At 39.8% G+C, this 24,180-nt stretch overlaps 1 protein-coding gene across 2 annotated transcripts in view; it reads left to right on the top strand.

Moving 5' to 3' along the window:
* The window catches only part of KLHL29 (kelch like family member 29), a 405,699-nt gene that overhangs the window by 304,141 nt on the left and 77,378 nt on the right, over positions 1–24,180 (top strand). The window lies entirely within an intron of this gene.

The raw sequence follows: 24,180 nt of genomic DNA, 5'->3' as shown, positions 1-24,180 counted from the left end.
ACCGAGACATTGCAGCTAATGACGACTCTTAAAGCTGCAAAGCTGGTTTACTAGAATTCCTGTAAATCAACTTCTCCATCATATTTTAGGCATTAGAAATTTTGTTATCACACCACTGTGGTTAAAAATCCCATTGCAAATGGCAATTGCATGTCGTAGGATTTCTGAAATGCCTCATCGGTGATGCTGATGTTTTCTTAGTGTTAATGGCAATATAACTTTGTCAGTATTAATTGAAATGGTCCTTCCAACAGATGCAGTGGTTTATCTAAGCCTATCATTATAGTAGCCATATGCTTACTGGGAAAGTGCACTATCTTATTTCACGGAAAGTTAAAGAATTATTGATAGTTTAAGTGACAGCATGGTATATACGGAGATGCCGTAGTGAAAAAGTTATCTGATAGCTTAGATTTATTTTTTCCTGTTGAGTTTAAATTGACAACACTCCTTGTAATAACAAAACTCTTTGCATGGAGAGGACCGTAATTTAATTTACTACTGTGAATATTGATTCCTGGATAGTACACTCTTTATCCAACAGATGACCTAGATCCTTGGTTCCCTAAGGGTTCTGAATAATAACAGCAGCAAAAGGGTCTGGATTACATAAGAGACTTGATGGAGATTAGTTACTTTCTCTGCTGACATTTTAATTTTATTCATTTAATTTATTACTCATACTCCTCGTCTTGCTTTGTAAGCTGGAAACCATTGTCAATTGGATTGGTGTTGATGAGCACTGAGTGTTTTAAACATCATTCTTCCCAATCATAGCAAACCTTGTGTTCAAAGTAAACCAGAAAAGACCATGTTCACTTAGAAGTGATTCCATTTCTCATGAATTGAAATAATCCTCAAAGAGCTGATTTAGTCCAGGTCTGTGTATTAGGATGGTTGCCATGGGCTTCTGACATAATCTCCTTGTAGCAGTCATCATGGTGTTGGGTTGCAGCTTCTCTAGAACCGATGGGGAGTATTCCCATAATGCAGGAAAACCTGATGTGGTTCCCCCAGGAACCCACAAAATCCCCTACTGCCAGCTTCAGTCATTGAAAGAAAGGACAAGACCCCCCAAAGTGATATGAGGTTCTTGAAATAAAAGGAAAAGGCAGGCAGGAAGAAAAGAAGATCAGTGGAGGGCAGGGAGAGAAGAATGGTGTGGGGGGAAGGTGGGAAGGCTGTATCATCTGCTTTCTGAATCCCCAGTATTGAGGGTGCACGTGGGCCATATATTGAGGGTTTTGAAGGCTCTGTAGCCATAGGGACCAGTGATCAGTCACTGATCTTGGCAGCCTAAGACAATTATCAGGTCTCTCAAAATTCTCTGTCTACCCGGGAGAACGTGGCAGAAATGCACCTGGAAGACCCAGAGCAGAACACGACAAAACAGCATAGTTTCGGTGTAAAACAAGGGTTACTTCAGTAATTTTTTTAGCAGTATTTCCTTTGCCCAGCTATTTTGAGCCACTCTAAGGCGATTAGAGCGGCTCGTTACCGACGCTCAGGAGCTGAGAAGGCGAGTTGTGTTCCCTTTTGAGAAAACTGTCACTATCTCTGCGTGAGCTCAGATGGAATTGAATAAGTCTGTTTTGTGCTCAGAGTACCGAGCAAGCCCTCTTTTTGCTTTTGGTGGCTGCGGGTTAATACAGGCAGCTGAGGGATCTGAAGCCTTTTTCCTCTGTCTTGCAGCCGTCTACTCCGTGAGCTCAATTGTGACAGAAGATATTGTGTATGTACATTAAAGATCTATTTTCCCTGACTTCTAAGCATTTCTGTGCTGCCCACCAAAGAAACTTTTACCTAATTCAGTGACTTTTTTCTTCCTCAGACACTTTTTAGTTGAGGACCTAAGTAACTAATGCTTCTAAGCTTACAAAAGTCATTCACTATCCTTACTGGAAAGGACGAAGAAAGATGTAATTGCCCAGTTAGGGTTTTTTGTGGGCACATTTATTAGCATAAATAATTTCCTAACTATAATGGATACATAAAATCACTTATATATAAAAATTGAATTCTCAAAATATTTTTAAGGCCCTGAAAGTTATATTTTAATTTTGTCTATGATGGAGACAACAATTCTGACAGAACAGCACTGTATCTGTCACGGACATACAGGGAGAAAATTATTGTATGTGGGAAGTGATAAACTCTCTAATCCAGAGGTCCTCAAACTTTTTAAACAGGGAGCCGGCGCGCGGATGAAGTGGCAGGAGGCCGTCTGCGGCTGCTTGGTTTCCACCCCCCCAGCCCCCGGCGGGGGGGGTGGGGGGGTGTCTGTAAATACCGGGGGCCGGATTGAGGACCCTGGGGGGCTGTATCTGGCCCGTGGGCCGTCATTTGAGGACCCCTGCTCTAAACCCATCTCTATCTGGCACCAGGACTGAAATATGAGAAAGAGATTCTTTGAATAATTGGAAGATTATTTTGTTATTGTTGAAAATATTTTTTTTAAAGTTTTAACAATATTAGGTTATGTGGTTAGGTAGCTCGTTTGTGTACCAGGAAAACCAGTATGCTTGACCACGGGTTAAGTTTCCAAGGAGATCATGACCCCAAACATTCTTAGAAAGAAATGGTGTAATAAAATCTGAAAACAAAATCAGAACGGAGCAGCCTGGTTTTCAATCATAACCTTAGCCATTTGGAGCAAATGCAGATTTTATTTCATTCAACACAGTTGCTGCTGTTCCTTATATATCTCCAGCACTTCATGTTGCACAGTATGTTCGTACAGCACAATCTTCAAGCACAGAGAGAGAAAAACTTAACAGTTTTTAGATAGGTGTGGTTTCTTAATTAAGTGTTGCATTTTGAATCATCAAATATATTTAAATTTCAGTCTTGGCAGTACTCAGTGTTATTGTTGGACTCCAAATCTAGGTCAGCCTCTTAAAATATTGTGGGATAGGGGCATGTCAGCACCGGGCAAAAGCATTATCCATTCAGGCTGCGTGTGAATATGCAGAGCTTCATATGAATTTTTATTGCATTAAAAAAAAGGGTTAAGGAAAAAGCCAGAAGGGTTTGGCAGAGGAAAAAAAAATTAAAAAATCTGCGTTTGTAAGTAACAGAATTTTGCAATTTAGCCCATATGTTAATGGCAAAATGAGACCCTCAAAGTATTCTTTTCTACAATACTTCATTTTTGGCTACTGGTTAATAAGACTACTCGGATTTCAATAGTTGCCTTAATTTAAAATGCTACCTTGATTTTCACAGGAATGGCTCTTATTCCATGAATAAATTATTACTTTGTCACTGTTTTTGTCAGCACTATTAACTATGGAATATATTCTGGCTGGTCATTTTAAGTGTCTTCCTTATCAGTATTGTGCCTGGCATTCATTATCCTCTTATCTCTCTGCCATTTCTCTCAGTAGAGAGGTAATGGATTGATTACTTTCACTGCTATATTGGTCAGGATGTACAACAAATTCTCTTCAGCTCTACAGCTCATTCATCATGGATATCCTTTAATCCCCCATCCCCGAGTTTAAACGTTTCATTCTCTTCATATATATTGGAAAATATTAGCAAAGACAAGAATCCAAGCAGTACATCTTTTATCACTCATTTATTGTAAAGCATAGACACTGAAAATCCAGGGGGGTTCTCTCAGTTATGCTGCTCAGGGGAGTTTGAGTGCCCCAGAACCACTAATTTAGCAGCATTTGTATTTTCTGAAATACTGACTTCTATGTTGCAACTGAAGAATTATTGAAAAGACAACACAAAAAATGTTCTTTGTGATACGATGCTCCCCAATGTGCTGCACATACGTACGCGTAGTAACAGAATCTCTGCTATAGGGGTGAATATTTTTGACTCATAGGTGGCATTTGAAAATAAAGGCAGTTTTCCAATACAAAAATTGTGTGCTCTGCATTGTACATGCATGCTATATGGAAAACACTGTTAGAGCGAGTTGAATGGGAATCACAGGGTTTCCTCATCTGGCAGACCTTTAGCAAGAGGAGAGCAGAGAGTAGGAGTGCTTTCCTTGGCTTTTCTAAGAAATTTGTTCTTTCTGGCAAAACTATCATTGCAGAAGAGTCCAGCAGGCATCAACATTTTGCCTGGAAGGACCTTGTGAAGGACCAAGACAGTATCAATGCTATAGGACAAGCTGAAACTGAAATTACAAAGACAGACTCAGTTAGCGATAGGGAAAGGTATATGAAGGACACACCAAGGCTCTGCACTGCAAGGGAGGTTCCCCTAAATATAGCCATGTAGAAGACATAGGTCTATATCACTAACTGCTCGTTGTCCAGAAGGTACATTTGCTTCCCTTGTCATTGGCGCTGTTTCTGATACTGATGCTTATCAGTCTAGTCTGCACACAGATGCTGATGTGAGGTTATACTAGTATCCCTTGTGCAAGAAGTGCTTAACCTGCACTTTTCGAAGTCATCAGTTTCATCCTGGGAACAAACAAACCTGACTCTGGAGCAAATGGAGGAAAAAAATATTCAAAAAATCTTCCAAACAATATTAGTCAAATATGCAGAAAGGCTCCAGTCACTACAAAGTACCTAAATCTGAGGAGCAAAGACATATATCGCTGATAGTCCTGTGACTCAGTCTCTGTTACAGTCAAGCCCTTCCTGAATCTCTTGCTGATGAGAGCTTCTTGCAATTCTTGCTGCTCTTCCATGCCCTCATCTCATTCTCCTCATCAATAAAGATCAAGATCTTTTTAGAATTATCCTAGACTGATCATGACTGAGAGAGAGCAGGCGAGAAATCAAAAAATGGGTAGCCAGACCTGGAAGAGCAGCAAGTCCATTCAAACAGGGTGATGGTACTCATGCATTTGGTTTTAAATAGAAGAGACAGGATATCGATCAATTAGAATTATGAGTCATCTAAAATGCTGTCAATATTCAGGTGACATCAGCCATGATGCCTCTGAGGAGGAGAGAAGGAAGGAAGGAAATCTTCAAAGCTATTAGAGAAGGACCTGTTTTTGAGCATGTATCGTACAATGCTACAACAGACTGTGAAGAATAGACCAAGCACAAATGACCAACTGTTGAAAGATGTTAAGAGATCAAAATTTATCTTTTTTTATTTAAGGCATAAGTAGTAAAGCTCTGAAACATTCTCACTAGCGTATCTGTCCACTGTAAACCACGGAACTGCTGCATGTTTTCCCTCAAGAAAAGGGAGAGAGCTTGCATCTGATGGCAACAAACTTCCTCACATGAGGTTTTGCAACAAAAATATATTCCATATCAAGATCCTTTAAGACTGTCTTGCCTTCTCAATTAAAAAAAAAAAATACTTATCATTTTACCCCCATATAGTCTCTAGGGAGATAGTCCAGAAGGAAGATTGTATCACTTCAGCTGGGTATGCAATCTTTGTAAGCAGCCCCTTGCCTCTGTGACATCTTCTCTTAGATGTCTTGTCAGAGTCTCTGCCTCTGACATCTCTTTTAGATGTCTTTTGTAGTTGCTTTAAATGGAACATAGCCAAAAATTAAGTTCTCATACTTCCCTATGTCCCTTTTATTGTTATCAACAGTGCTATTATCATCCCTGTCTCTCAGCAGTCAGCCAGTTCATAGTTACAGTTCTGAATGTTTTACTTGCCAGAATTTTTCTGGTCAGATCAACAAGGTTTTTGTCACTGCTCTAGAAGTAATTAGGAAGGACAGATTTCTCAGCAAGAGAGAGGCACGCAAGCAAATCTAGACCCGTGTTAGCATCCGTGAAGGTTACTGCTTAAAGAGAGAAGATTTTTAGTAGGGCAGTAGAGCCCAGCAGAGGGAGGAAAGGAATATTTCTCTCTGTGCTGTTTTAATTTGTACCGAAACTATTAATAGTCCAAGCTTTTCTCATTTCCTGTATTTTTCACAGTGTGTTGTTCCTTTCTGCTTTTGCTTCCACCAGATTGAAATGAAGTTATTTGTTGTCTTTAGAAATGTCATTTGTCCTGTATCACAGTATTTGATTTCCTGGCACCTTTTGCTCGGCTCCATGGTTCGCAGTGTGGGTAATTTTGTGTCTCAATGACCCCATCATATTGTAGTACGACACTGAAATTCTTTCAGGTACACATGAGAGGGAGAACTGCTAAAAGAGTTCAATGTTGCATTCTCCCACAAAGAGCACTGTATTTCAGCTGATCATTTATTTAACATTTGACAGCCTCCAAAAGGAAGGGAGGGTTATCCATGCACTTATATGTATTCTGGAAGGGTGAGATTCAGCCTGTATTACAGTCAGGCAGTCTACACATCCACCTCATTTAGCTCATTTCTGCTAGTATTTAAACAATTTCAAAAACAGCCCTTACAGAAGTCCTACTTTCAGTCTTCCCTGCCTTTGAATGTAGCTTTCAGGCTCTAGCATTGAGCCAGAAATCAATTATTCATTGTCTTTAGAGAAGGTATCCCCCAGACTTTGCTCCTCTGGACCTAGGGCAGGGTTGATGCCACACTTTGGATTATGGTGGAGTTTGCTGTGGGCTGGAACTGAGAGCTGGAAGGTTGGTGCCCAGGGAGCTGCAGCCGTACAAGCGAGATGCCCAGTGAGTTTTTGGGTACTCCACTCTCAGGCAGTGCTCTTGCACACGCTTTCTAGGTTACCCTAAAGCATGTGTCCACCCAAGTCCTTGAGCAACTTGAATCTTGCCCTTGCTGATTACCTTTCTGCTTGTACTTTTGCCTGAACTCAGATATCCTGTTTCTGTTATCTACACCAAAATCACGAAGCTCAGCCACTATTCTCTGACTTCATATCTGGAGGGGCATCCACCAGTGTGGTATTTCCAGCTAACTAGTGCTAAATAAGGTTGTTTTCTGCTTTTTAGAGCAAGGAGATTCTAAATTAGCATCTTGTCTCTAAATTGCTACCTTTGTTGTGGATTAGCTCTTTAACTTTACTTTCTTATAATAGTTGTGTAAAAAATATATTCAAATGAATGTGTCAAGTTTGTCATCGGGAGCCCTTAATTCTATTCTTAATATACTATAGGGCATCGTGATCATTATTGAGAGACTAAATATTAGCTTTCTGTATTTTTCTTCCATGTAACTCCTGTGCACTGATTTGACAACTTCGGTCATTTTGCACATTTCTGCTTCTGTGTCTCTTTTGAGTAATATGAGATTACCAAAATGATATATGAATATAGCAAAATTCTAGATGTTGAATAGCTGAAAAAATAATAGCCAAATTTCATTGAAGATACACTATTTTCAAGAATGTATCTTAAAATATGAAAGATTTCATTATCAACATTTATATTAAAATATGGTACTTATTTTCTGATTGTTTTGATTTCAATTAGAAATGCTAATTCAAATACATTCAGGCTGAGAAAACATTTTTGAAAACTTGCAGTTAAAAAGAGATCCACAACCATCACTGAACAGAATATGGGAGAATTAATGAGATCCTTCTTAAAACACATTGAAAATGAAAAGCTGAACATAGCACTGCCAAGTATTAGCACTATGTAATACAATATTCACTAAGTTTTGATCAGATGTTTTACAAATGGGGGGGGGACTTCTGAGCTTTTTTATAAACTGATTTTATTATAGGAGCATTTTACTATTAGATGATTTGTCTTGCTAGGAAAATACTCTCCTTTTTTCATCTTCTGATTAGACTGAGACTTAGCTCAGGATATTTCAGGATCTGGGGGTTTTGTTTTCCTAGCACTATCCAAGATAATTCTCTTCCCGGTTTCACAAGAACAAGTGCCATAACTAGTGTTTGCAATGTGAACTTTGAGAAGGCTATTATCAAACTCTGACAAAAGAATCTGAACTCCTGCTTTATAATAACTTTTTAATACAGTATCAGAAAGATGCAAAAGATCTGCCTGGGGACTGACATTTAGCTATTGTGCTCTTTTAAATTAAATGACAGCTCATACAGGCATTCCAGGGCTAGGTGTAAAATCCTGTTATTTAAACACTGTCAAAGCTTGGGTTTAATTAACTCTAATTCAGTGTAGTTTCCCCATCCTTGCATACTCTTTCTGTCTTTCTTTCACTCCCTGTCTGTCTTTTCTTTCTGCTGGCCTTGAAAGGCTTCCGAGCGCCTGTCAGGGTTACAGTGTGATTTCAAATGCCTTCGTGCCTGTTGCTGGGTGGAAAGAAAATTGCGTCCTGGCAGAGCAGCAACGAAGCATTTCATTGTCAGCTGGGAGATTTGGGTTGCAGGGTAAAGCTGGAGTGCTAAGTCCCAGCCTGGCTGTGCCTCTTAATGTTTCAAGTCATGTATGCGGGGTTTCTGAAGCAAACGGAGCTGTACTTCTTCTCTGATCAAAATCGTGGAGGACACGTTTGGACTTTCACAGCCAGAGTGAGCACATAGTTTGTCAAGTTCACCATCACATGAGGTGGCGGAGGTTGCCCCATGCCTGTCCTTGCACTGGTCATGGGAAGGGCTGTTGTGCCAGCGGGGCTGGGGGCTCTGGGATAGCAGCACATTGAGGATCACAGCCCAACCGCTGTGGAGGATGCAACCGGGGTTGAGTAGCAGCTCCTAAGAAAATCAGCCAGCAGCGAGGGGATGGTGAAGCCGTCAAGCAGTTGGGCGACATAAACACATAAGGAGATCAGAGTCTTAAGTTGTCCTTCATTTGATGCTCATTCAAATCATTATTTTTGGGCAGAAGTAGTTCAGATCGAAGACAACCTTTCCTGAATGCTTTTAAATAAATAAATTGCCTCCTATGCATATCTAGCTCTCTTTCTCCTCTCTTTGATATGCTGCTGTGGTTCCTCAGTCTCGATGGATATACAAATTCTTACTCTATTTCTTCAATGTGATTTTGGATATCAAATATTCCTAGGCTCTGAGTGGCAATATTGTGATGAAAGTTGCACTACAATAGGCCAGGAACAAAACAGTCCCAATTAAGGTTTGCTTTTATGTAGCTACTATTCAAAAGCAGTCATCCAGCCTTTTGGGTCATAACAGTTTTCCACCTCAGTTATGCCCGGACCAACAGCTTGGTTTTCAAAGGTAAACCCTAACTTCCTTCTCTTTCTATGTGAATTCTCCTTTCCATCTTTGCATTCAGTTCACGTGTTTTTGCTTTCAGAGCTTTCAGAGCTTTTATGGCTTCAGAAGCCTCTTCAGTTCCTCCCAGTGACTTCCCAAATAGTGAAAAATTTACGTGCTGATTTTCCCCAGACTCAGGAGTCCTAATCAGCTGCCAGCATATGCATGGTGTCCTTCATGCCACTGGCTTCGGTCCCGGGTGCTCCCCATCCACTGGGAGCAATGCAGGCAGCCCTCAGCAATCTCTGCCTTTCAGTGGGTGAGAGTCAACCCAGCTGGATCAAAGGAGTTGAAAAATGTGGATGGCTAATCAAAGCTAATCAGCTAGCCTTCCTTTCTGCTTAATAGAGAGAGATGGACAATCCCAGGGGAAACCCAGCTGTGCTGAAACAGATGTCCAAGGAAGCGAGAAGACTTCCCCTCTGGAGGTGCCTGTGTCTGTCTATGGAAGGAGCCCGGATAGCGAAGTTAAGGCTAAATGCCTTTTATACAGCTAAATGTATATTTGATTAATTTTAGCCCAAAATATGTACCCTATATAAAAGTATGCAAGTATGTTTATCACAATTCAACTTTAATAAGCAGTATTTTGAGGAGCGTTCTCCTGTCCTCTACCTGAGGGACCAGCGAGCGCAAAGGAAGCAATCGTATCCTCAGCCGTCTGCTGCAATGCTAACAGAGGTGGACTGAAACAACTGTCAAAGCTGACACATCAAAGATCTTTCCAGCATTTCTCAGCCTTGAGAAAAGCAACCCACTCAGATGTTTTCTTTAAATATTTTGTAGATTTTCCAAGAATGCCCCACTTCTCATTTAAAAAAAAATAAAATAAATAAAGATAGCTCAGTTATTTTTCCATCACTCAAGGACAGTTGTGATTCTTCTTATTAAAAACATTGATCCACATAGGATACCGTTAATACTGGGGAATAAAACTGAGTTAACAGTATGTAATGTCAGTGCATGTATGTAGTATATGTGAACTTATAAACTTGAAAATGGGTATACAAAATAAATACTTCAATTTGAAAGTGATAAGGGGGCAAGAGTTGTGTTACTTTCCTGTCTAGTAGAAATGAATACATGTACAGTACATTGCTCTCCTTTGCTGGTTTTAAGGCATGAAAAGCAGTTTGAAGTATGGTCTTGCTTTAATGCCATTTAGATTCCTCCCACAATAATGTCAGCACCTTTTGTGTGTGTGTGAGTGTCTGTCTGCGTGTTTCTAGAAAGGAAACTTAGTTCAGTTCTGGTTTAAAAAGTTTTGTTGTCTTACTGCTATTAATGTAATCTCTAGATTTTCTATTCCTCTATGAAAAAAATGCATTTTAAGGTTTATTGCTGAAGTTTCCACCAACCCATCATGGCCAATGCTTTGGGACGTGTGGTGCTTTGCTTTTGGTGCTGGGTGGGTGACTTTAGAGCAGTTTGAGTTAAAGGACACTTAAGCTGATGGGGCAAACCGTACTGTACTGTGCCGGGAGGGCTTTGTTGTCACAGGTCCAAGTGCAGGCTAATTACACGTGTGAGCCATTGGGACAGCTGGAAGTCCTTCCTAGAGGGATGAGCTATAAGCTTAAGCACAGCACCATCAGACCAGCCTGAATTTGGTCCTGAGCTAGCAATGCCCACACACCACTGTACTGTTTTGTTTCTGTCATGCCCTGGGTCCTTTTGAAACCCAGCACTGCTACTCTGCACCCTCTTTTGTGGACTGGAGGTACCTGACGAGGTGATGCAGGCATGAGCTTAGGGGCTGAGTACATGAGGAGCATCACTTCATTTAGAATATGAACCATATCCATCTATCAGGAGGTGAGGGGGCAGTTTGCTTTGTGAACTCAGTGCTTTGATTAATCTATTCAAATATTAACATGCCTGGTGAGGTAGACCAAAATATCCTCTGGATGTATAAATATTCATATACTAACATCTGCCACAGCTGCATAGTTACAATTATGTTTCCATGGGAGAAAAATACTCTCTTTGAGGAAGGTCCAATATAGTAGAAGGTTTCTCTCTTCATACCTGACACTGAGGAAGGAATTGTTTAACTTTTTAAAACCTTTTATACTTGCATTATTTTAGAGTTAGCCTGGTCTATGAGGATTTAAACTCCAGCATAACAGCTATTAATGTTCCTGCATCATTTTTAGAATGTGTATGTGAGGTACTAGGTGTTTTTCATAATATAAAACAACCTCTTTGATCATCTGCAGGCTGATTTCTGCCACTGGCAGAGTCCTAAAACAACTCTGCTTTGCACAGTTAAGAGTATCAGATTGTCATTATGGTCTTGACCTCTACCTTTTGCATTCAAGAGCATGTCTTCCATTTTCTGTTTTTCGGCACAGTAGTACCTCAAAACTCCAGGTCCTTCCTTTTTTCTTTTTTGTTTTTTTTTTTAATTTTCTTGCTTTGCAATGTTACTTTATGGTCATTGTGCTCCGAGATGTCTTTTAAATAGGTTTACTCCTAGCTTCACTCTGAATTTTGCCTATAAGTCTACTTGGCCCTCTTCTTCCAAGAAAAAAAAAAAGAAAATAACCCAAAAATATAATCAGCAGCCCTGTCAGTAGATTCCACACAAATCCACAGCAGCTGGCTTGTTACGTACTGAAAAAAATGTATGACTGTTTTTTTTTTAAGTCAAACATACAGGAAATCTTTGTGGCTTTCTAAATTTTGGCATACGAAAGACATTGTTTCAGTGCACCACCAAATATGTGAGTGTACAGCAACGATATTCTCTTTTTGATTTCAAAAAAGGACTTGAACAAGATTGTTCAAGTAGTGTCAAACCAAGTCATTTATGTCTTTGTCCCTTCTCGAAGCTCTATTCGATACTCCACAGCTGTTTTTAAAGACTTACATTCATTTTTCTCATTTATAGATTGAATATTAAAGGCCATGAAAGAGCTGGTTTGGGCCACTTTTTGGGTCCATCAAGTACAGAGGAAAAAAACATATGAACAGCTAGAGTTCTCGCCTTCTGTTCTGAACTCTGACTTCATTGACTTAAAACAGTATTAAAGACTGGTGTTAAAATGATGTAAAATTTCTGTGATTAAGACAGGAACGGTATAGTCCCCTACAAAAGGGGATGTCTTACTTTTATATGAAGTTGTCATTGCAGACTATTCCCTGCAGAACAAGCAGAGATTTAAAGCTCTGATGAATGGCTGTTTTGCAGAGTAGGTACTTCCCTTCCACCTTTATCTTTTTAACCTTTGACATTACTTAGATTAGTCAAAACCGGTTTGACCCTATTATTTCAGGAATAATCATTGGTTTTCTTTATGATAAATTATGGATAGGTTACATTTTCAAGAGCTATTAAGTCCTAGGCTCCAAAGCTACTACCGCATTTTGAATATTTTAATCTAAAATTTTGGGGTTTCTTTTCTTAGAGTTCTTGCAGATAAGGACCCTAGAGCTGTCGCTCCATCTTCAGTTTTATTCTGTGCTTACAGCATTATGTATTTTTCAGAAAAAGTTGCAGCCTACCCAAATTACACTTCAGTCTAGCAATTTAATGTCCTTAGGAATGCACCGAATTATCTTAATCACATTCTTCAGTGATATATTACTACCTTTAAAAATACTGCTAGGAGAAAATCACAAGTATGCAAGAGGGAGTTGAAGAATAAAGATGTAACAGTTAAAGGAAAAAAGGAAAACTAAACAAAACCCAAGACATAAGTTAAGCTGACTAGAAAATTAACATTTAAAAATGTCAGGAAATCAAGAAACAGTGCTCTGATAGTACTGCAAGCATGTGTCTGTGTAACTGTATTTATTTTACGGTGCAGTAGTGGAACCAACTTCTGTTCTCAGTTAAACCGGTGTGTTAGTTCGAACAGGTAATCACTTAGTGTCACCAAACAGGGCTTTGTATCAGTTTACCTCGACTAGTTACTGCACAGCTGTAACTTGAGTTAAAGCAAGCTCTGATTATAGATAAATAGCTGCCTCCTGATGTAGTATTGACAGAGTCTTCACAGAAATAGATTGTCCTTGAAACTATTTTTTGCTGTAAGACACCATTTCAATCAGAGTTTTTTTCCAAATCACACTAATTAGGAGAGTCATTTAACAATCATTATCAAGGTACATATTTCCAGAATTTGTTATGAGATATGATGCTGTTTCAAAATACACTTTATATTTGTTATCCAGTTTAATAAAATGTAAATAGCAAGTAGATATGATAGTTCATTAAGACATAAAATGGTCAGATACTCTATTTTATTTTAGAACATCATGCTTTTAATAATGTTGTTGTTATTTAGTACCAGAGAAACATCCTATTTTCTAGGTCAATGTTTCATGTTTGTTTTATGATTAAAACAGTTTGACATTTTGAAGAAAAAATTGCTAATTCGTTGTATTAATTAAAAATAATGACCCAGAAAAAAGATTCTAAACTAACCTAAAGACGTCAGCACAGTGAGACATGACAGTTGTGCCATATTGTCACTATTAATGACATTTTATTAAGCAACATAAAAATGTACCTACAAATGGAAAAAAAAAAAAAAAAAAAAAAGAATTTGGGAACATCTTTCATTTTTAAAAGCCTGTGTGTGAAATCTTCAGTCCACAGAAAGGGTCACAGATACTTGGGAAGACAAAACCAACTTTTGAAATATTGACATTTCCTGTGAAACGTAAAGGGCAGCTTTTGCACAGGTAGATATTTGTTCTTTTTAAATACATGTTAGCCTTCTGCTGCCAGAGCAGGGAGAGGGCAAGTACACGAGAGGTGAAATCCTGAAGCCTTTGAAGTTTAGCCATAGATTTTTAATGAGTTTGTTCCCAGGGTTGTTCATTTGTACATATGAACTGCTAATACCATATAGTTAATGAAAAGTACCGCAATTTTCATAAATATGTATATGATATATGAAAATTAAGGTCTAGAAAAATGAGAAATAATAAACGAAATTATAATAATTATCTCTCCTGAAACCTGTTCAGACACACAGCTCACACTAGTTAAGAGACACCAGTTTCTACTCTGTGTCATAGGGCAAAATATCACTGAAGACAAAGTAAATAATCACCACCTGTTTTGTTCCTGAAGAGTGCAAAATAAAAATTAAAAAGACCACAGACAATAAAAGGTGGTTATTTCATTTCCAGTTCTGTATGTTCCTTTTTGGAGATCTCATGACTGAATTTAAGGCTGCAAGAAAGCATCTGCTGTTTGAGAGGACCTCAGAGGAAGCCCTCTTCTCCAAATTAGTAGTAAACCCTTTTTTAGTGTGTGACAGATCGGTAAGGTAGCTTATGGATGGACATCTAGTTCCATTTTAAAATTGGCACCCTAGGTTATTAAATTAGATCCTTTTATTTTCAGTTTACCTAAAGCTGTAGCATGTCCCTTCTCCAGATCTGCGTGGTTTCAAGAACATTTTTCAAAGATACCTGTCAGCCCTCGATGTTTCTTACATTTCACGATCTTTAATGCTTAGATTTAAAACTGGAAACAGTTGATGTTTTACTCTGTATATGTCTTTTCAGAAGAGTGCAAGTGGCTTTATGGACCCCTGTCATCCTGCAAACTACTGTTGGGGAGCTATTGGTCTGGATATTCCAGTCATTAGCAAGAGAAGCTGCTAGTATCTTAAATTAAAATAGATCTTTGAATTCCCGCTAAGACCTCTAGAAAATAAATTTACTTCAATTCTTTCATAAAACTTTACAACTTTGTCTTCCCAGTGCAAGCTGGAGCCCTGGTGAGGCTGTCATTTGAACTGAAGCTGTATTGCAGCCTCTTTTGTTCTCGCCTTGCCTTAGATGCCTGCTTGCTGCCTGCTGGCTTTCAGGAGCGAGCAGGATGACTTGTGGTGACAGCTGTAAAGTTGCGGATGGGAGCAGAGAGGAAAAAAGCCCTTGTTCGGTTAGGAGGGGGTTTATATCTCTCTGTTTCCATAACTACACAGAAGGAGAAAAACATGCTTCTTTCATGCTTGTCTAGATTCAAAATTGCCTGTTGTCATCCTTTCATAGGTTCAGCACCTTTGCGGGTTGGTCTTAGTAGCATTTTCAGATTATGAAATTATTGTGAAATTTGTATATTGCCTTCACAGCTGAAATTTTGATTTAATCACTGTGTTTTTCTGAGGTGTCCCTTTGTTTTCGTTTGTATTTGAAATGTTTTAGCCAAGTCTTAACAACCATCTTCATTATGTGAAAGCTATTCAGCTCTCAAAATAGTCTTTATATGCTTGCTTAATTCTTAGAGAGCCCATAAATTTTAATAGTCATTAAATAAATCTTTGTCCTTTAATCTCAACAGACTTCTTAAAAGTGTCTTTTCTTTTTTTTTTTTTTATTTGAGTTTGGTTAGGCAGCTACTTAAAGCTTCCTGATAACTTGTTCCTCTATGAATATAAACAACATTTGCAGTTAAATGGTTTCTTACATTATCAGCCAGTCACAGCTCGTATTCTCTTGCCATACTGTACAAACTCACTGTTCAGGCAACGTGGATACTAGAAAGGGACTTTGCTAGGTTGTATACAAAAATACTTAATATTAACAATACCTTCAGAAAAGTTTATTTAAAATAAAGATCTAAAATTCAAGGTTTACCCTGTTAAGGAGAAACATGAATTACGCAGAAGTGAGGAGGGCATTTTACAAAATATTTCCTAAACATCTACAACACTGTTACATTCTAAAAACTTTACAGTGCTTATAAAGAGGGAAAAAAGTCAAGTATAAGTCTTTCGCATCTTTAGGACAGGTAGAATCTGGAGATCTGAAAATGTTATTAGGGAGATGTTCAAAGGAAATGGACACAAATTATGGCTTTTTTTGCATATGATACCATGTTCCTAAAGCTCACGGGGCATAAAAATAGCTTATTTACCATTTTTTTTCCAAACCTGTAGTCATTTATGATTCTTAGATAAGTTAGCAGCCTTGTATTCAGCTATTGTAGTTACTTTTGTAATTGTGATAAGTGAAGCCACCAACATACGCTGAAGCTACAGAGCAGGGAACCAGTTGCTGAAGCAGAGTTGTTGGGTTGCAGACTCCTCCGAGGGAGGGCTTAGAGCTGACTGACAGTGTTTTCATTATTTTATTTTGCAATGTTTGATTACACTTGTCCGTTCTGATAATACAATGAATCGCTAAGACTCATTGTGGAGACACAGTGTGTACCAAAATAACAGTTCTCTATCACATGAGATGTCCGCTGCACCAAGAGATGCTGTCACATGCATTCAACCCAGTGCATATCATATGCCTGGTACTAAGCCATCCACTGAGTATAAAGGCCTAAATAATTAGATGTAGTACCTTATTGTTTATAAATGATACATAATATCTTCTGAAAGGGTGAGATTTCAGTGCCAATTATTTGAGTTGGTTTTGTTTTCATTAGACATCATACTGCAGCATATGAATGCTAGAAAATAGGTGCATTACCACTTGTCAGTAAAGATGGATTTATTTCAAAGGACTGTGTTGATTACACTTACAGACTAAGTCCTGCCCCTGTTGAAACTGGGCAGCACTGCTTTTGTTTACAAGGGGTGGGGGAATCCCCCCCTCCTTGCTAATTAATGTATGTTAAGTGCTTTGATGTCTTTGATTGTCAGGTGTTACACCTTACAGTTACTATCTTTTTCCTTTTTTTTTTAACTCTAATACGTGCAATTTGTCCTGGGTGCATCACTGATTTATTTTCGGAAACCTGTCTTTTCTTATTTTCTCAACTCTGGAAAAGAAGCTTTTTGTTTGCGGGCTGTACATGTGCACACATGTGTGACTGATTGCTGTTAATACAAATTCACAGCTTTTGTTCTTACACCACCAAAACTGGTCAGCATTTGACTATTGCTGACATGTCGGGCAGCCTGTTGATTACACTATTGGTTTCACAGATGGGTGCTTCTTGTTCAAAGCCTTCAAAACTACGAAACGTTTAGCTAATGCCTTGCACTACATAAAGAGATCAAAAAGGTCTAAAAGCTATCTGCTAGTCTTCTGCTACAAGCAATTAGGGTAATACTGAATCCATCCCAGATCACGTAGTAATAAATATTTTAGCCTTCCCTTAAGTGTGTATTGATATTCAGGGCTGCCTGCTGGTAAATAAAACAATCAGAACTAAATTTTCCTTTGAATCTGGGCTATTCTGTGTTTCCAGCGCTCACAGACTTGTCGTCCGTCCGTGTCCCCCCCCCCTTCTTCTTCTGCCTGTCTCTCTCTCTCATTTTGTCTCCAGAGAAAATTATTGTCTGCCTGGAAATCAAGTTACAGTGCTAACTGAAGTAGTGGCATGTTATATATGGAAGAGAGGCCAGGCTGGCAGTTTGCTAGGATCCCCTGGGGTTTGTTTGCCTTGGCCAATATAGAACAGGCTGCAGCCAACTTTGTATTTAATCAGGGGTTAATCCTCAAAAAAACCCACAGCAGATCCTGATACAGGAAGCTACATCTTTATCTCAAAATCTCAGTGGGCATTTTTACACTGGATCCTTGGGTCTTACTGCTTGTCCTTACGTGGACAAGTCTGTGTTGGAAATTGAAAAAGATCAGATTGTCTCCATATTTTTTCTCATTCTTTACAATCATATATGGAATGTAAATGCAGTTCATTTTCAAAGCCAGTCACATATGCTCACTGTGCATTTGTAACCCTGTATGATTATAAATTAGCAGGCTTGGATTCTGTGGAAGACTTTACCTTATAAATGAAAGCAGCAAAGGCATTCTAGCCCCTGAACTCCCTTTTTTATTTTTATGCATAACTGTGATACCAAAATCTCTCCAAAGTTGCATTTAAAGTAGATTTTCTAGATATTAGGGGTGTAATTCATCTCTGGATATAGTCAGAAAATATGCTGAAATAGTTCTACAGCCTAATATAGGAAAATATCAATTCTGTAATGTGTGAAGGCATCCTTGATGTGCCTCCTAATGTCAGTTCTAGTGATGATAATAGCCTGAAAATTGGTTTCAAAACATGATATGGTGACTTCCTTGAGTTCTTAATATCTTTAGAAAGGCTTCATTTACACATAGAGTTGTAGTTGGCTTCCTCAAGTGAGTAATTATCGCAGCTGACTTTGTTGACCCTTTCTCATCGTAATAAGGTGAGAAGAATTTGTCTATATGAGCAGTGAAAAATTATTTAGCGCAATGGGCCATCTCATTGACAATGATCCTTTGAGCAGAATTCTTATATACAGCCACATACATGTTGTTCAGTATGGGATTTAAGAATATTTTCCCACTCCCCAGCATCTGTTACTGTTTTCTTTAGTGGTACAGGTGTATAACAGTGTCAACAAGACTAAGATCTAGACAGGTTGGTCTGTACTACAAAATCCTACTGCCATAGCTGTATCAGCTTGGAGTATGACAACTTCACACCTTGTGTTTCACATTGCTGTGCTGACAAAACCCAGCAGAAGATGACTCCTGTTGCCTTTTGTTCAGAGAGTGTTGTAGCTGTGCCAGCAGTGATACCTATCCATCAGCATATGCTCTATCTTCACTAGGGTGTGTAGCTGGGTAGCACAGACGCAGTAGGGCACAGCTTCGTAGTGCTCCTGTAGTCAGTATTGAGCTTTTCTCAGTTCATTTTATCTGGCTTAAGGGCTTATGAAAGCATTATATTCAGGAGATGGCCACAAGCAGTCAAGCATTTTCAGACGCCTGTGGAGCAGGACAGGGTCCTGTGGAAGCCTAATCAATACAGACTGGGAGAGGAGGGCTGGACACAGCAATATCGTACAGCCCGTATTTTGCATCTCCATCCCAAGCCGTTACCAGCCTTGGTACTGCACAGTTAGAGCGAGAGTGTTTCACCATTTGTCTGCCTCCCCCATCTCACTGATAAAGGATCCTTGCATAGGCCAGCAGCTTTGTTAATGCCCCCTTCTCCAGCTCTTGACGAAGAAGTTCAACTGCAATTGAGATTGAATAGGAAAAAAAGGTAAAAGTATTTATCTGCAACAAATTAATTCTCACCTTCTGCAGGAAAAAAAAAAAAAAAGTGTCTGGTTTCAGCTAATTAACTAATCTCCCTTGGTGCTCCCTGAGGAGAGACACCCATGATAGTGCATCCTACCTGGCTAAGCACAGAGGATGGGTTGGGTTGTGCATAAGACATGGTTCTGTGTCTATTTGACTGCACAGGCAGTCCAGGTAACTGGACATGTAATTTCTAGGGTCCACGAAGAAAACTGAAGATCCACAGGGTAGTATCTGAAACATCCTCATCTGTTAATGATTCCCACCAGGCTTTGCTCATTCCCATTTTTTTCTACTGCTATTTCCTTTCAGGCTAAAAGAGAATAAGGGACCCATTTCTTGTCCTCAGTCCCAAGCAAGAAGCTGTTCTCCAGAGGTGTGTACTTGTCCTCACACCACATGGAAGCTGCTGTAGCTGATGGTGTATTTGTCAGCTGGAAAATAACTAAACCTTGGCCTGATAATCATGGGAGAGCCTAAGGGACAGTGTTCAGTGGTAGCTGGTCTGCAGTGTCAAGATGCCCAGGGGAGTGGTGAACAGCATCAGCCACTGCAATGCCAGGTGTGTCTGCTTAACTTCATCAGACTGGCCTGTTGAGACAACTAGGTATTTAGTTGTTATCTCTTTGTGCAGCTCAATCAAGTTACGTAACAACAGCATGAGGGTAAATGGAGCACTTTATTGTGGCACTCTCCAGGCTTTGGTGTTCTCTGTGTGTCTGTGGGCACTGTGGTGAGGAGAAAGAATTGTCAAAATTGGTGAAAAATCATGAGTTCTTGTGTGGATCAATAGGATGGGTTCACCATGGTACACACTTTTCGGTCACTCGTAACTCCTATTTGACTGCTAGGTCTTTTGCTTCATAATTTAATTTCTTGTAGCTACACGCCCTCTACTACTGTCTATCAAAATGGGCAAGTGTGGACCGTGCTGGCACTTAATGGTTAAAATGAGTATTTTACATAACTAGAGCATAACCTTGGGAATTAATCTCCTTATTAAGGCAAAAAGGTAATTGTATTTTCTTTCTGGTAACTTTTCTTGGCTTTCCCACATTTTCTGTCCCAGTCATGAAAGCATGAGGCTGTCTGGGCAAGCACTGGTCTCTTGCATGTTCTTCTCAAGAATAGTTAGTGATGTTTCATCAATTACCCTTTGCAGTTTTATAATAGGTTGTTTTTTCCAGCAGATCTTAAAAAACACTGTTTGTAAAAAGTGTTTTTCCATATTTCATGGCTCATTGTATCTTAGGTCTTGCTGCTCCCTTTTAAAGCCTTACCTACTAGAATTTCAGTGAAGAGTTCATTAAAAGTGGAAAGAAACCCAAGAGTTTCTATTGTGCCACAGGAATGTGCATAAGAGAGGATCTTTGAGTATCCAGTCTCCACTGTGCTAAATATGGACTAAATAAACTTGGGGAATAAGTTCCTTGTTAATTTTTATTTCTGATCAGGAGTAATTTAAAAAAAAAAAAGTTTCACTGCATAATTTCTGTTCCCTTTACTTGATCTACACCATTACACAGTTGTTCTTGGTTCTACATTTGATCCAAGGCTTGTGGGCTCTTCAGTTTAATTTGTAATTCATCCGTTAATTAAGAGGGAGAAAATGTAGTGTGGGGGTGGAGCTGGGGACCAAGAATCAAAGCTTCTGAGTTCTTCCTGGCTCGGTTCCTGACCTAAGGAAAGTCACTTACACTTTCTGGCCCATATTGTCTCTGGGACTCTCAATATAATTATTTAAATGCCCTCAGGCAATAATATGAAAGCTGATAATGGCCAGATAGAAAGTGCTTCCTTTCACAAGCTCCATAGAGATGTTCATTTGCAGGTTTCAGGTCAAGTCCCCTTTAGGTTCAACCACTACCTGGCTTGTGTAATTATGGAAGAATATGGGGATGTCTACTGTGTACTTCTTTATAAAGAAAACATTCAGCCAGTCTTTGACTGAGAATGGTTTAGCATTGGTAGTGATGAAGAAGACAGAAAGGGCGGGCTTGGTTTCTGCAATCCCAACACATACATGCACCTGAGGCAGGAAGGAAAATCCCTTGCACTATGGATGTGAGAGCATTTGCTGTGATTCATTGAGGAGGGGGAACATCATGCCCATCCTGCTGAAACCTTGCACCTTAACTTTCCCTGCACTTCATTTTTACCTGGATCTCTTTTTAAAAAAAATCAAATGAGGAAAAAAAGCCAGCAAAGCAAATACTCCTTGTAAGAACAAAGGAAAGAGGAATAAATAACCAGTAGGAAGTTCCCAGCACACCCCTTTCTGAAGGTTTCAGGACATTCCGTTTGTTGGAGGAAATGCTGAAAATTAGGAGGAGCCCAGAAGAGGGACTAGCAGGAGACAGCTGCGATCATTTTTCACTGCTAGGACTGCACTGTGTTGCCTCTCCTTTTACAACTCATCGGCAGGCATTATTACCTGGTGAAAAAATTTGTTTTGCAGCTCATCCTGAGTCCTCATAAATCATTAATGCCTGGCTAAGCACAGTGTGAGCATTACAAATACTCTGAGAATGAGGGCCCGTTCTGATATAACCTTGTGTCCAATACTAATGCCTGCTAGTTATTTAGTAATACAAAGGAGCCTCAGCAAGGAAGATCGATGAATCAATGCAGTCTCCTGACTTCCTTCTCCTCTCCACCTGCCTCTTTTTTAGTTCAGAAACTGAGCTACAAAAAATACAGGACTGTTCACAGGCATCTCTCTGTGGAGAGCACTACAACAAGTCACCAGGACAAGGAGGGAAATAGGGCCTCCGAATGTCTATAGGAAAAAGAGGAGCTTCAGTTTCTGATTAGGGCTTTTCCTGATTTCTGGGTTTTTATGAGCCAAATCACACCACTGCTCTAGACCTGTGTTTTCTGGTTTGCATCCCTTAATGAATGCATGCATCACAAAGCACACTGAAGTGTGTAAAGAAAGTAGATAGAAACTGTGCCCAGGAACTGCAGGACTCTGTAATTAAACGGTGCTCAGTAAAGTCCAGGTAATCATCCCATTACCTGGGGGAGCCATTTGGGCACTCTGATGCTCAAACCAGCTCTCACGGTACTGGAGACAGCACAGAGAGCACATCTATAGCTGCAATGGCTGGACTTCATGTCTTGTTAGTCGGCAATCTTGGCCATAGTCATGAGTTCAAGGATGGTTTCTACTGCCCTGCTTACCCTGAGCTCACCTCCAAAACCCTCAGCCTATTCAGAGTGCAACTATGTTTTCTCCTCCCCTCCCCTCCCCTCCCCTCCCCTCCCCTCCCCTCCCCTCCCCTCCCCTCTCCTCTCCTCTCCTCTCCTCCCCTCTCCTCTCCTCTCCTCTCCTCTCCTCTCCTCTCCTCTCCTCTCCTCTCCTCTCCTCTCCTCTCCTCTCCTCTCCTCTCCTCTCCTCTCCTCTCCTCTCCTCTCCTCTCCTCTCCTCTCCTCTCCTCTCCTCTCCTCTCCTCTCCTCTCCTCTCCTCTCCTCTCCTCTCCTCTCCTCTCCTCTCCTCTCCCAGATTCTTTGGACACTGAAATAATTGGTCATGAGCTTTAAAAGAGGAAATGGAATGAGGTGAGATGGAGATTGGCCCCTTGTGTAAGTGTGATCTTAAACTTGTATGACTTGGTCTTGGTTGGAGCCCTTGTCCTGAAAGGCTTCTGCAAGGGAGGTTGTAAAATCACAGTCACTAGATCTTGAATAGGAACTTAGGAAAAGTGCAGATGGAGATGGAGGACAGCAGTTGGGCAAATCTGAAAAGGGGAATGACAGAAAACAAAAGTGCAGTTAGGTAGAGGATAAGAGAGTATCAGAAAGTTTAGAGGGTAAAGTAACTGTCTTTGTGTCATGAAATGACAGAAAATTGGTCAGGAGAAAAATGTAGTTGCTGTAAGTGAAAGTGGTAAAATGGACAGAGACAGAAAAAAAAAATCGTTCATATGAGAAAAGGGACAGAAAAATACTTCCTCCACAATTGCCTCCAAAAATACGCAACTGAGAGAGCACCTGGTGCTGTTCCTGTGAAACCAGAGACCTTAGCCTCTTTGACCCTACATCAGGTAGAATATCTCTTGTGTCCAAAGCATCCTTGGTATTTAACTGAGGCCTGAAGCATTCATAGTCAGGTCGTATTCATGGTCAGGTCAGACTTTAGGCATCACACCTCCAGCAAAAGCCTGAAACTTTCCTGCAGAGGAGTGAACATTTGGATCCTGCTTTAAGTTTTGCTGGAAACATATGATTGTACTTTAGCTTGGATGAATTTGTTAAAAATAGTCTCTGCTATAGCACCCACAGGACAGTGGTTTATTTTCCCCTATTATAGATCTGACACAAGCCTGCTGTTATTTCTGTGCCCTCTCTAATGATCTGCTTGCTCTCTGGAGAGCACTGACCCATTTCAGCACAGAATAATTAGCCTTTCAGACACTACTGTGTTTCCATTAAATAGACATAAATGTGCAAGGTGACATTTATTTACTTAGGACTGAAAAATGTGCACCACAGATGTTGGGGCTTGGGAGAACTTCAGTCCCTTTTCATGCCACAGCTGTGTATTTGCATGCTTTCCTGTTGTTTAACCACTAGTGTTTCGCTGAAATGATTCCTGTTGGATTTCTTTGGGGAAGCAGGAGAGCACAAAGATTGTTTAGGTCTTCATTTCACCATAAAGCCCTTTGGTGATGCTTTGGCAGCCAAGTGCTTGAGCCCAACAGTAGCTTTAAACACAGTTATAGTTACACTCTTTAGGTCCCTTTTACTTTGTGTAAGCAGGGACTCTGTGTAAAGAACTGTTGTTGATTTACAGATCTGTCTGAAGAGGAATGTGTTCAGGGTTTTACACTGAGAAAATGAGAACCTTGACCTATTGCAAACATAAAATAAAACCAAAATCCTTTAGTATTTAAAATCAGCTCTTTTATCATCTTGATCACTGGCTTCTAAACGGCCAGACTATTGCCCAGGTGAAAAGTATATTATTCATCTTGATAGCCACTTTGGTCTGCAAAGTTGGAGGGAAGTCTTACCCTTAAAAGTCCATCCAGCATATAAAACATGTAGGTTGCTTGGTAGTTCACATCCACACATGAAGACGTGGCATGCTATTATTTCATTCTGTTAGTACCAATAGGCTTTATAAAAGGAGGAATCATGCAA

Source organism: Falco peregrinus, chromosome 7, assembly GCF_023634155.1.
Source record: "Falco peregrinus isolate bFalPer1 chromosome 7, bFalPer1.pri, whole genome shotgun sequence".
NCBI lineage: Eukaryota > Metazoa > Chordata > Aves > Falconiformes > Falconidae > Falco > Falco peregrinus.
The sequence above is the reverse complement of the archived record's forward strand: the minus strand, read 5'-3'. Positions and strand labels throughout refer to the sequence as shown.